The following is a 13,830-nucleotide window of genomic DNA, read 5'->3' on the forward strand; positions in this document are numbered from 1 at the left end:
TGGCATGGTGAGCAAAAAAACTGATGGATTAAACCCAGATCTGTGACTGGGGGTGAATGTTTGATTTGGTCTACCTTCCGTCCACCAACTGTTCTTTTGCAAGTATTGTGCTTGGCAGCATGAAGTTGACCCTTGAATACCAAAGGTTTATAGAGTCATCCTTGACATAATGCTGGCCCTTGCATACTGTATTGAGCATGTATCACGGTCTGCACGTCGCTTCTCACCTTTGGCTGGAGCACTTGAAAGGGCATCTGGTCTTCTGCTGGTTCTGGACTGACCAAGATAAGGCTGACACTTTCTAGTAGCCACAGTGCTGCTTGACAGGAAAACGCCTAAACAGACCGTACCCTCCAGAAGGATTCCCAGAGGGAAAAAAAAAAATGCGGGAAAAAACCTCTACACAGGAACTCCTGAAAAAGAGGAAAAACAAATAATTTAAAAAAAAGGGAAAAATGGAATAACTCGAAAACAGCAACTGAAACTGGAGAGAAAGCACGAAGAAACAGGAGCGAGGATCACCACCAAGCGGAAGTGTTTGCAATGCAAAGAAGACCAGAACTGAAGAACTTATATACCAGGAGGCAGGAAGTGACAAAACAGGGAAAAAGAGCGACACCATCTTGGATTGGGAAAGGCCTAATAGAAAAGAATAGGAGAAAAGTAGCAGTATAAAAGAGAAGGGCATGCCGGGAAAAAGAACACTAAGAAAGACAATATGGAGACCAGAAGAAAGAAAAGGCAAAGTGAAAAGAGAAAAATAATACAAGAGAAGAAAAGAAGAGGAGGCCTCCCCACCAGGTAAAGAAAAGAAACATTTCAGAAAAATGGCTAGAATGGCGCCGTGACTGGGAGCACGAAATGTGCTTTCTGGAACGCGCCGCCATAAAGGAAATACAAAAATGAGGGCCACGGTAATGCTGGCGCTCCGAATACTCGGAATGGCAGCCCGACCGCAGTTTGTAAAAGGGACGCTGCGGTAAAGCGCTGTGTCACAGCATGACAGGAACCTGTGACTAAACACTGACATTGACATACTAGAGGTCATACTTGACATATGGCTCAACCGTGATTTCTGTGTTTGAATAAAACTTCAACTTCAAGAGTAGTAGTGCTTTGCAAGTGATCATAAATCAAGATTATTATTAACAATAAGGAATCATTTAAGCCAATAACGTAGTTCATATTAAATACATGGTCTATATTAATCAACTGCTTACGTGAGGAGGACAACGTCCTGACACCCTCTGCAAGTATGCAGAAAACATCAACGGATACTACTCTGTACTAATGAAGATGCTTCAGGTAAAAAGCCAAAATCATTTTCTTCCCAGAAATCAAACTCAGGACATCAGAGAAGAGCTTCCCATGTGTCCTGAGTTAGATTTTATTTTTATTTTGCTGTAATGCTAGCACGCATAATGCAGTGACATCCAGACAAAATGAAAGAGAAAAGACCTAATTAATGGTGTCACCCTCTTTCACTCCTGATTGGTTTGGGGACCATAACTCTGCCACATGAGAACTGATCTACACAGGAGAGGCAATGTTGGAAAGGGGACAAAGCCCCCTTTCCAGCGCTGTCTTCCCTAGGGGATACCTGCATGCGGATAGCACTGTATATGCAATCCGCAAGCAGGGATCCACTCAGCTGCACTACCAGAGACTCCTAGGACTATCACTCTTTGTCGCAATAGGTAGAATTTGATTACCCTAAATCTACCCCTCGGGGTAGAAAGCTCACTAGGCAATATGAGACCTGGAAGACTCCTTTTTTAGGGGGAGTGCAGACATCCTGAGCAAGGGCTTGTGCTCCTCCCCAGCAAGGGTGTAACAGTTTTTCTAATCCCTTAAGGGGTGGATGGGAGGTGTTTACTTCCAGTTCACTCTCCTGGGAGGCAGAAAGCACACTAGGCACCGAGGGGTGTGCAAGGCATTGTTTTTTGGGAGGGAGTGGCACCCACGGGCATAGGCCTATACTTCCCCCAACATGGATACAACTGTCTCTCTGCTCCAACCAGTAGGAAGATAGGGGGTGTTTACCCTGATCTGCACCTCGATTGGGCACAAATCCCACTAGGCACCAGGTGATGGTAGTTGTACTGCTTATTTTGTGTGGAGTGCCCACACCAGGCATTACATTGTTTCTGCATCTTGGAGACCAGAAAAAGGGGGTTTATACCAATTTTGCCCCTGAGAACAGAAAGCCCTCTAGAGGTGAGGGAATGGGCTGGTGCTCCTTCTCCACAAAAGTATTTCAGCCCTCCTGGAGGCAGACAGAGGGTTTTTAATCCCATTCTACCCTCTAATGGAGCAGAAAGCCCAATAGACACCAGGGTCAAAAGGTTGAAAAAGTAGGGTTAGTGATGAGCCAACCATGCACATCTCTGTTCCCCCACTTCAGAATGGGCCCAACAATCCCCAACCCCCAATGATGCAGACTAGGAGAGTTTACCAGATCTAAAAAACAAGAAGGGGTGGGGGTAGCCCACCCAAGTATTGGGTTGTGCCACTACCCCGGAATAGGCTTTACAATCTCCCCCAGGGCTTTACCTTAATTCTTTTGTCACCTATCCCCCAACCATAAAGCCCCAGGACTCTATATGCAGAGCAACCCCATCACCATGGCAAGCAAGATAGAATGTGGATTCTTTTGGGCATAGTTTTGACATGTGGACCAGAAGAGTGGTAGTAAGTCCAAATTTCTTCTTATTTGCTACGCTGAATAGTTTCACTATTTGGACCTTGACGCAGCATCACCCAGGAAAACTTACTAAACCTAGAAATTTCCCACAAAGTTTTCTAATATACAGTGCTTTGAATAACCTCAATCTTTGCATTGGATCACACATTTTCCTTACATTTCTATAAGGTAAACTTCTGGAATATGCAGCAATCCACAAAATTCTTACCACCCAGCATTCCTACACATCTCCTGATAAAAATGCGACCCCACTTGCTTGGTCTGGCCTAGAGCTTGAGACACAAAAGGTCTCAAAATGTAACAAGTAGATATCAGTAATAGCAGTAGTTGTGGTATTTGGGCATTGGCTCAGCTGCCACCAAGGGAAACCTACCAAACCCAGACATTTTTTAAAACTAGATAACAGAGAAAGTCCGGGGTGGTGTACCTTGCAAGGACGCCACAAATTTTCACTTATGTAATTTTCAGAAAAAAACACGAGCAATCTTACACAGCATTTTTTACCATTTTTTGCAACAAACCTCTCTGATTACCTATATATTGACTACTATCATAATTCCCTCTAGGAGAATTCACAAACTGTTGGTACCTTTAGTATCACTAGGATGTTTAAAAGAAGGACACAAAGTTGCCTGGATTCCTTTTGAGGAAAAAAGTTATGAAGGCCTAAGCGTTTAATGCTCAAAACGTCATGAAAAAGGCTGAGCACTGGGTGTGGATTTATTCACTGAGGTGTGAGAAAAGCTTGGTGTAAATAACTAAAGTGCATATATTTAAGACTGGGGTTCAGTGATACTTGGTTAACACATGCCACGTTTGTCACCCATTGTTTGCTCGATGAGCTCCAGGCCCAGTCATAGTTGCCACTTAACTTTTGTGTCTAAGATGGCAGTGGAATGCTGCACTAGTAGTGCAGAGTAAGACAGCAACTGATTTCTACCCCATCGGGAAATGTCCTTTATGCCGAAGTTTTAATAACGAAGTCGTGGTTAACGAAAGAGGAACAACGCTTTCTTTAACCACAACTCCGTTATTTTGTGCCTTATCTACGCATGTTCTGAACAACGAACATGTGTGGTTAAGGTACAGAGAAGGTGGTCGGCTAAGGAGGACGACGCAGGTGACGAGGGGACGATTAAGGTAAGTGGGGGGTTTTAGGTGTTGGAGAGGGGGTGGGGGTTCAGGGGGTTTTAGGTTTTGGGGTGGGGTTGGGGGGTGGGGCGTTTTAGGTTTTGGGGAGGGGTGGGGGGTCAGGGGGTTTTAGGTTTTGGGGTGGGGTTGGGGGTGGGGCGTTTTTGATTTTGGGGAGGGGGTGGGGGGTCAGGGGGTTTTAGGTTTTGGGGTGGGGTTGGGGGGGTGGGGCATTTTAGGTTTTGGGGAGGGGGTGGGGGGTCAGGGGGTTTTAGGTTTTGGGGCGGGGTTGGGGGGGTGGGGCGTTTTTGGTTTTGGGGAGGGGTGGGGGGTCAGGGGGTTTTAGGTTTTGGGGTGGGGTTGGGGGGTTGGGGTGAGGGATGCAGGATCTATGGTGCCTATTACTAATGCTTTTATCTGGATTGTCTTTATAACTAAATATCGTTGTTAAGGCATTCATGGTAAAGGCATTAGTAGTAACAACGAGGTCGGTGTTCCGACCTCGTTGTTAAGGCACTAGTTGTTTCGGAAGTCGGTGTTCCGTCGTACAATCACCCCATCAGTGAGTTAACAAGCATTGCAGCACACTGGATGTGCTAGAAGAAGACCGCTTCTGCTGGAGGCAGCACGTTCTGGTTGGCTGAAGTTAGGCCCTATCCATGCAGAACCTACCACTTCCATCAGGGTTGAATGATTAAACTCACTGTATAACCTGCGCTCACCCTTTGGTAGCTTGGCATAGAGCAATCAGGCTTATCAAGGGGCAATGTGCAAACCTGTGGCACAGCACTTCCACACAATAATTATACTGAGTGTCACAGAAGAGACTTCACACAAGGTGTATATAAATGAAATATGTAGCCAATACACACATTATTAACACAGCATGATCATCATGTAAATCAGGTCATAAATCACATTTAGAATTATTACTCACAGTACTAGGCCCAACTGTGTTAAACATCATAAACAGTATGTACCCGTGAGAAGAAACAATACTTTCCCTCCCAACACTAACTTGCGGTGCCAAACATTATCATCACTTTAGAGATTACCCGAATTCAATAACACACTGTTGCAGGGTGCACCCCAGTTCACGTTATTAGCAGAAATATGTACATACTGAGACTTGCAGCACTTTTACTTAGATCAGTGGCCTGGGCTACACAAATAAAACTCAATGTCAACCGTGAGAGGCCTCTGGCAAAAAATAACATATATGGCAAAACCACTGTGTTGTTCTAGCAATCAACTGCACTCACTCCTCACTCCACCCACCAACCAACCGGTTTCTCTTATGGCGCCCACCATGAGCTGGAGATGAAGCAACCTTCTGTCGGAATACAAGGCCTCTTGCGGCCGAAGTAACACTTCTCAGGAACAAGGTGGGGGAAGACAAAGGTAACAACTGATCAGGCAACAGTTAACATATAGAGGTTTGGGCACCATTTGGCAGGTTCACTCAGAGATCTGCAAATCATGGGGGGGTCGCTGGGGCCACACATTAGTCACAGGGGCACCCAAACAGGCACTCATATGCCCAAAGAATTACCAAATCTGCACCTCCAGGGAAGGAGGCACAAGCCTGGGGCGTGATGACTTGAGCCGCCCCAACAATTCTGGTTGTACACAAAGAGTTACCAGGTCCGTACCTCAGGGGAAGGAGTCATATCGTCTGGTGCACAGTAACTTATGCTTGAGTCGCATCAGATGATTCTGATCCCACATGTAAAGTGCTAAATGCCGTTTCGTCTTGGAATGAGGCACAATGTCTGGAGCAAGATGACTTGAGCCTCCCCAGACAATTTGATCACACATGAAAAGGTTTCCAAAGCAGTACCTCCCTGGAATGAGGCTCTGGTCTGGTGTACAATGACTTGGGTCAAACCAGGCAATTCCACACAACCACACAAAGAACAACACCTGGTGCACAATGACTTGAGTTGCACCAGACAATCTGGTCACACAAAAGAAACTCCAATACTGCACCTCCCTTAAATGAGGCACAATGTCTGGTGCGCAATGACTTGAGTGACACCAGACAATCAAGTCACACACAAGGAACTTCAATTCTGTACCTCACTGGAATGAAGCACAATGTCTGGTGGTGCAATGTCTTGAGTCGCGCTAGACAATACAGTCACACACAAAGACACAAGTTCAGCGGTGCCACACTAGGTAGAATGCAGCACTGCTCGAGATGCACCACCACCTCTGAGGGTCAAAACCTATCATTCTGGCACCACACACAATGAGCATGCAGTCAGGTGTCCCACAAGAGAAATGTGACACACTCGACAAAAGCAGGCCATGCAGCGTCCCACAACCGTGAACTTGCTCACACCAAACAAGACGTTGATGCATGCAGTCGCCCCACGATGAAGGGCCACACTCCTTAATGGCGGGCAGTACTTTGAAGGCTCCACACTAGGTAGTTCCGGTCTCCAGGCCCAATACTTATTCTACTCTCACAACGTTGCTACCAGGTGGAGTCCAGCAGATGATGTAGGTGCAGAGGAGGGAAAAGCTCTCCAGATGGCACCAGTAGATGGTGTTGATCCCTCAAAGGAGGTCTTTGATGTCCCTGAGACCTCCACAGAACAGGGGTCAGGTCAACAAGCCCTTGGAGAGCACACTTCAGAGTGCCGCACAGAAGCAGGCAATCTGCCCAGGCCAGTCATGATGCAGGAAAGGTGCGCATATACCTTCCAAGTTCAATAAATACTCCTGTGCACAATAGATTCCTCTGGCAGTGTGCACCATGCGGCCCAGCAGTATCGGTCCAGGTATCTCTGAGTTGTTGAAGTGTGGTACTTGTATTAATACTCAAGTGTGCCTTTGAAGTTGGGGGGGAATTCAAAGGGGTCCCCTTTAAACCACAGATGTCTCCCATAAATTGCAATCTTGTCTGCCATGGGGCTGTGGAATGCAGAGCTTTATCTTTAGTGTTGCCATGATCTGGCTCCAAGAGGCCAAGTGTCAGAACAGTGTCCCTCCAGTCTATCCAGCCAGGCCCTCAAATGGCAGAGATCTATTGTTCCAGTTACCAAAGTTTTATAGCTGTTGCTGGGGAATTCATGTATGTGCTTTTCCCCTGCCTCCAGTGAAATGAGGCTTAATCAAAAGACACACAAAAAAGAGTTTTTAGAACATAGAAACACCCACTCTCTAGAAGTGGCCTTTCTAGGGTATTATTCACACAACTACCTTTACCATGAGAAGGGGTTTGCCAGTGTGAATCCAATGATAGTAAACATTATGGGGCTGCTCCACTCTATTCCACGTTTGCAGCCAGGATTAATTATAAACTTCCTGCCATGCAACCCCATGGGCAGAGCAGCTCTGATGGGCAGTAAGAACACATTGGATTCTACTCTCCCTGGGCAAATGTGCCCTGCAGCATGCACAGGACTACAGGGGCAGGTTGGACACAAGTTTAGGAGCACCCTGCAAGTGCACCCATACACTCCTGCTGTGACAGGTCAAGCATAAATAAAAACACCAGTGTATAAATGTGCATACTGTGGAAAGTTGTGCCAGGCTCAGTATGTCTGAAAATTCCCTTGTGCAAGTGTTCACATCTTGGCTAGTGCTACTTCCTACTGGATGCAGGAAGGGCGGGTGCACTTTCACAGTGTACTTTACAGGAGAAAAGTGCGCCAGGCCAGGGGTCACTTGCAGAGAATCAGGAAAACATCCTAAAAAAAAGCAAAAAAGTTTAGGGAACCACTACCGCAGTGTCAGGTCTCACAACTCCTAATTCCACACTCAATGGAGAACAGCTGCAAAAGCGTTATAGGTCAGTAAGAGACCTGCTCCCAGTTCGTAAGTCACTTGGAGGTCTGAAAAAATGCTGAGCCCATTCTCGGTGTACGAGTTTGCCATAGGGAGCATTCCAGCATATCATCTAAACACAGCCTGTGGTCATGTTGTGACAACTTCTTTAAGTGAGGGCAACCAACACAAAAGAAACCGTGGGGCATACGGAAAACAATGTCCATGTATTTGCAAGCATTTGTGCCAACTAGCCTCTGCCATGGTTGCAAGCCTGCTCAACCTCAGAGGTGAGTGAGCAGGATCCAACAGCAAGTTGATGATTGAGATCCCCTGCATTGCCTGCTGCAAAGCTGTTCCCTCTGAGTTAAGCGTGTCAACCAGCCATTGCATTGACTATTGCAGTTGGGCAGCAGCATAATAATAGGCCTCTTTCCATCAGGGGATGCTGTACTTTACCCAGCGCCACTCTTTTCCTACTATTGCTCCATATTAAATCAAATAATAGACTACGCAGTTCTACAAAAAATGTCTTCTTGGTGGTCACCCGTAAGGCCAAAAATAAGTACAAAAAACGCAGTCACAGTAACCTTTTGGGGACAAAGGCAAAATGTTCCAGAAGATAGAGGTCCGGCAGAATGTCAACAGAACCTGGCCCAAATTATTGTCAATCATTTTATCTTCTGCATGATAAGCATTCATGTCATTTTAGGATATCAACACTTAGAAAGAGGAAAACACCTCTTGTGATTGTTTTTGTGCAGAAAGGCGCCCTTTTCTACACAAGCACAATCATCCCTGCAACGCAGGCATCCTTTTGCACCATGGTGCAAGGGTGCCTGCATTGGTGCTAGGCAGCAATTTGTGACAGAAATGTGCTGTATCTTGTCGATATAGCACATTTCTTCCCTTTCCCAGTGGTGCAGGGCAGCACAGAAAGGCACTTACTGCCCCATCCTGTGCCTTGTAAATGAGGCCCCAAATTTCAAATCTAGTCTTGTGCATAGTCAGTCCCCATTGTTGTCACGTGGCAAATAACAGAGAGGGACAAACAGGGCATAGCTGTATTAATTCTAAGACCTGTGATCTCCCCAAACTCGTCTAATACCTTTATCAACTCATTGTGCGTATGCCTCCTTCCTCATTAGGTAAGCACTTTAAATTCAGCGCCAGAGTGTGATGGACCTAGCGCCACCATACTACATTACTGCCATAGTAATATGAAGAAGAAAGACGATCACTGTCCGTGCAATGAAACACCAGCCAAACCCTGACCTTTAAGCAACACATTTTTTGTTTTATCTGCAGACTTAATTCACATTCGCCTTTGCACCCCACCCATAAGTCACTAATAACTTTAGGCTCACTTTCAAATTATATTACACCCTTGTTTGAAGAAGAGTACAGAGACTAAATCAACTTTAAAAGACGTATGCTTGCATGACAATTTTGTATCATATTTTGGAGGTTAGAAAGAGCCTGCATGCTGCCAAATTGTATTTGAATTTCAGTCTAAAATGCCTGGTATACCTTTCTTAGTTGATTGGGGTTTGTGGCAAAACCTATGGGCGTTTGTGCTGGTATGCCTAAATCATGCCCCATTAATGCTACCTTGATCGAGAGTGACACAAGGCAGCACATATCAATTTTTTTCACTGAGAAAAGGACACATTTCCATTGAAAAAAAACTTTTGACCTGGAAAGTGAATAAAATAGCAGTGTGTTGCGTCACTTTGCACACTTTGCAACAGCACAAGGGCTTAATAATTCTGGGTAAAAATCTCTAATGTCATGCAAAATCGAGCCGTATAAACCCAGGGGAATTTGAGAAGGCTGTATTCATGAATCAGTTCACTGGTTATTTCAAGATAGAACTTGACTAGTTAGAATATATGCAAGCATTTGCAATGCTCTGGGTCTCGCATTTGCTCGAGTTAGAACTATTAGAGTTGTAAATTCCTAACTGCAATTTTCTTGCCACATAAATTGAAAATGAAAAGTAAAACAGTTGTCATAAACAAGTCAATCCAAAGCGCCATGGCTGCCATGCACATGAGTTTGAAGGAGAGACACAAAAGGAATAAGAAGTTTGCTCACAGTCATACCTATCGGCAAAAGTTCAATTAACCATGTAACAGGGTCGGTCCCCAAGGCGGTAACAAAACTGCCCCAAGGAGGGACAAACGTAAAACATTCACCAATGATAACAAAGGATTTTTTAAAGGCAAGTCAATGAGCGAGTGATAGTGATGGGTGTGCAGTGGGCATTGTTAAAAGTCCACAGATAGACTGCAACAGGTCAAAGCGCTTGCGCGCTCGACCTAATAATGCATTAAAAGCAAACTGAAGGCTAAAGGTCTGTTAGAAACTGTTGAACTTGTGTGATGTTTTTAGTTTCACACACTTTAAAGAGTGTTACACTCAAGTAAGGCATACCTGTCTACCACGAAGCAAAAGGTTTGACTGCACGCACATTGTGCACCACACACCACGCCATCTCAGTCTTGCTTTTGTGTCTTTTCAAATTGCTGAAACAGGCAGTGTTGCTATGGAAAATGCAAAAATATATTGGACCTCGATGTTGGATGCCAGAGCTGAAACTGCAGATGGTGACGTTGGCTGATATCTACATAGAGAACTGTATCTGACTAACGCACTTAATAAATGGTTGATATTAAAAAAAAAAAAAAAAAAAAAGAAATCCCGTAACACGTTTCTCCAATTTGTACAGAAAAAACATGAGGAAACGCTTAAGGCTAAAGTTTATCCTACAAGTTTCGGATGTTTATGAGGCTGAATTTACAGCTTGCTGGTAAAAGGTAACCCAACACTAACTTCATTGGCAATATTTGTATTTATGAAGTCAACTATCAAATATGTGTGTGGAAGGAATGTACAGTGAGTCATTAAGTTTATCTTGTACTGCGCTGCCACCTACTGGTGTTCTTAATTTCCTAAATGTTACTCAGAGGAACAGTAGACACTGTTTCACTCACTATCTTTTGCTATTTCGAAACTTACAAACTGCTGTGTATATATTATATGTATCTATGTTTATGTCTGTGTGTATGCATGCATGAGTATCTATCTATCTATCTATCTATCTATCTATCTATCTATCTATCTATCTATCTTCACTTAAAAAAAAACTATGGCTAAAGGAGCGTTATAGGTAGGCTACCAATAACGTACAAAACCATAGAAATTCACCAGTTAGAGTTATCTCAAGTAACTATAACTCGTGTCGGGTAACTATAACTCATGCCTTCGCATTGCACAGTTTTTTGTCATAGATTTTACTGCAAATATTACCTTGATATTATCAATGATTTTATCACAGATGTCATGAGTGCTGTAATTTGTGGGGTAATTAGCAGTGCACGGCAGGGGCGCGAGTTATAGTTACCTTAGGGTGGTAATGATACTGGCTATGAGAAAGACCATATAGGTCGAAACGCATTAGTCGAGCCGAATAAAACTATGTAGATCATTCCGTCTGGAGTGCTGGCATTTCCTTTCTCGATATTGAGAAAAGAGATTTGTTGATTATATTTAGGGGTTCCTGCACCCCCTGCCATGCACCACCCTGTCTGGCTGGTGGATGAGGTCAGAAGAACTGTAGGATGTTTGCGGCATATCTATATATATATGTATGTATATATATATATATTTATATATATATATATATATATAAATAAAACATGTGTTTGTTGGCTTGTTGGCATGGATTAAACACTGTTCATTTTCAGGAGAAACGGAGTGCAATGGTTTTTCTTGTTTTGGAATCATAATTTGAGGAGGATTGGTCTACCTCCTACCACTAGCACCAGCAGCTTGAGTGCACTGCTTCTGATTTATGCCTATTTGTTTTAATATATATATATTTTAAAGGTTATAGTTGGGAAGTAGATTTTTTTAAAATGTAGACAATGTGCAAAACCATAGAAATTCAGCAGTTATGGTTACCCCACAATACATCGCTTACGACCTCACATATTACATCACCCATGGATGGCCAGTGATATCACTGATAATGTCTCAAATTACATCACTGATGACGTCTCAGATGACATCACCCAGCTAGTGTTATTGTTATGTAAATGTTTCTGAGACTTTAAGATTTATAATAAGCTGCTATACAATTACTATTTGTTCTATAGTACTAATAAATGAATTGTAACAAATGTCATCTGGGTGGCTGTGTGACTGTCTGCATGAGTGTGTGAGTGGGTGTCTGAGTGGCTGTATGGGTATGTGACTTGATATCTCTGACTGTATGGATGTGTCAGTGGGTTTGTGATTGTTGGATAGGTCTCTCAGAGGGTGTGTAAGTGCCTGTCTAGGTGTGTGAGTGTGTGTGTCAGTGTTTTTTTGAGGTTTGTGAGTGGATGTGTCAGTAGTTCAATGAGTGTGTGAGTGTATTGGAATGCAAATGGGTTTGTGAGTTCTATATTGGTGTATGAGTGGGTATATAAGTAGCGGTATCATTGTGTGAGTGTGTGGTAGCTGTGTAGGTGTGTGAGTGGGTGTGTAAGTGGTTGTATGAGTATGTAAGTGGGTATTCTGGAGGTTTTATGGGTGTGTCAGTGGTTATTTGAGTGTGTGAGTGGGTGTATGACAAGTTATGTGAGTATGTGAGTGGATGTATAAGTGGTTGTAAGTGGGCGTGTCAGTGTGTGAGTGCATGTGTGGCTCTGTGAGTGGGTGTGAGAGTGGTTGTATGGGTCTTTTATTGGGTGTGTGAGTGCTTGAGTGGGTGTATAATGGGTGTGTGTGAGTGGCTGTATGGGTATGTGAGTGGGTAAGTGAGTGGTTGTGTGCATTTTTCAGTGGCTGTATAGTTATATCATTGTGTGTGCGATTGGTTATGTGGTTGTGTGACTGGGTGTCTGAGTGGTTATATGGCTGATGTCATTAGTGATATCATTTGAGACGTCATCAGTGACATCACTTACCATGTCATAAGGGATGTAATACATGAGGTCATAAGCAGAATACGTCGGGTGTACGTTATAATTGGGTGAGGTAATTATAACTGCAGAAGTTCTATGGTTTTGTACATTTGAAATATGAGCCTAACTATAATGTTCCTGAAACCTATGGTTTATCAGTGAATTTGTAAGTTTTTTAAAATTCTATTTTCCTAACTATAACGTCCATGTAACCTTTGTTTTTTCAGTTAATTTCTTAGTTTTTTTTAGTTCACTTTTCTGTCACATCCCTGTAACATATGGTTTTCCAGTGAATTTCTAAGTGTTTTTTTCAATCCTGTTTTCCTAATTATAATGTCTATGTAACCTTTGGTGGTTTAGTAAATTTTTATGTTTTATTTTATTTTCCTAACTGTAGGATCCTTGTAACCTTTTGTTTTTCAACTTAATTTGAAAGGCTTTTGAAATGTATCTGATGTAATTATAAAATTTTATTTGTATTTTTTTAGTGATTTGTTTTTCAAAAAATGAAACTTTTTGTAGAATTTTTAAGATGTTTAAATATTTTACCTTTTTCGTTGAATTTTTTTGTTTTATAAGTTTTCAACTTTTTCATGACGTTTTTTATCTGTGGTACAATGTTTTGTTTTATTTACATTTTTTAAATAATAATTGCATTTGTTTAAGTAACAATATTATAAAAAATGTTTTAAGAAAACTATGTAGTGTTGGAAATTAAGTTATTGGTAAGGGCAGGTAAGTACCTACACTTAGCAATAGGCCACTAACCTCCACTTAGGTCCAGTTAGGTCTCAGTAAATTAAACCTAGCTCAACCCTTGGTAGCTTGGCAACGAGCGACAAGGCTTAACTTAGGAGACAAAGCGTAAAGCATTCAAATATCACAAAACAGTAATTAAATAAAACACAGGAAACAGTTTAAAAATCCAAAATCAATTTATAAAAATAGGAAATATTTTTAGCTTTAAAATGACACAAAATTAATAAAATCGGATAAGGGGAACCAGAGATATGAATTTTTTAAAGAATTAATGCTTTCTACCGCATAGAAGCAACTAGCGCTCAAAAGGTAAAAAAAGGTCACACTGGAAAGGAACAGAGTCCAGAGTTCAGGGCACCCATGAGGTAACACTGTCACACTTATTTTCAGAAGTGTTTGATTCAGGAAAGTGGTCCACAGCACCAGCCAAGGGTTCAGAGACTCTGGTGTGTCTCTTGGGGTCTGGGACTACAACTCCCACAATGCACCTCATCAACTTATGGAGTTGCT

General features: G+C 42.8%; 1 long non-coding RNA gene across 1 annotated transcript in view; it reads right to left on the reverse strand.

Moving 5' to 3' along the window:
- The window catches only part of LOC138285589 (uncharacterized), a 57,126-nt gene that overhangs the window by 11,157 nt on the left and 32,139 nt on the right, over window positions 1-13,830 (reverse strand). Inside the window, exon 2 of the long non-coding RNA XR_011201619.1 lies at window positions 228-413. This is a non-coding gene — a long non-coding RNA (uncharacterized lncRNA). The remainder of the gene's footprint in view (window positions 1-227; window positions 414-13,830) is intronic.

The sequence above is a fragment of the Pleurodeles waltl genome, chromosome 1_1, assembly GCF_031143425.1.
Source record: "Pleurodeles waltl isolate 20211129_DDA chromosome 1_1, aPleWal1.hap1.20221129, whole genome shotgun sequence".
Taxonomy (NCBI): Eukaryota; Metazoa; Chordata; class Amphibia; order Caudata; family Salamandridae; genus Pleurodeles; species Pleurodeles waltl.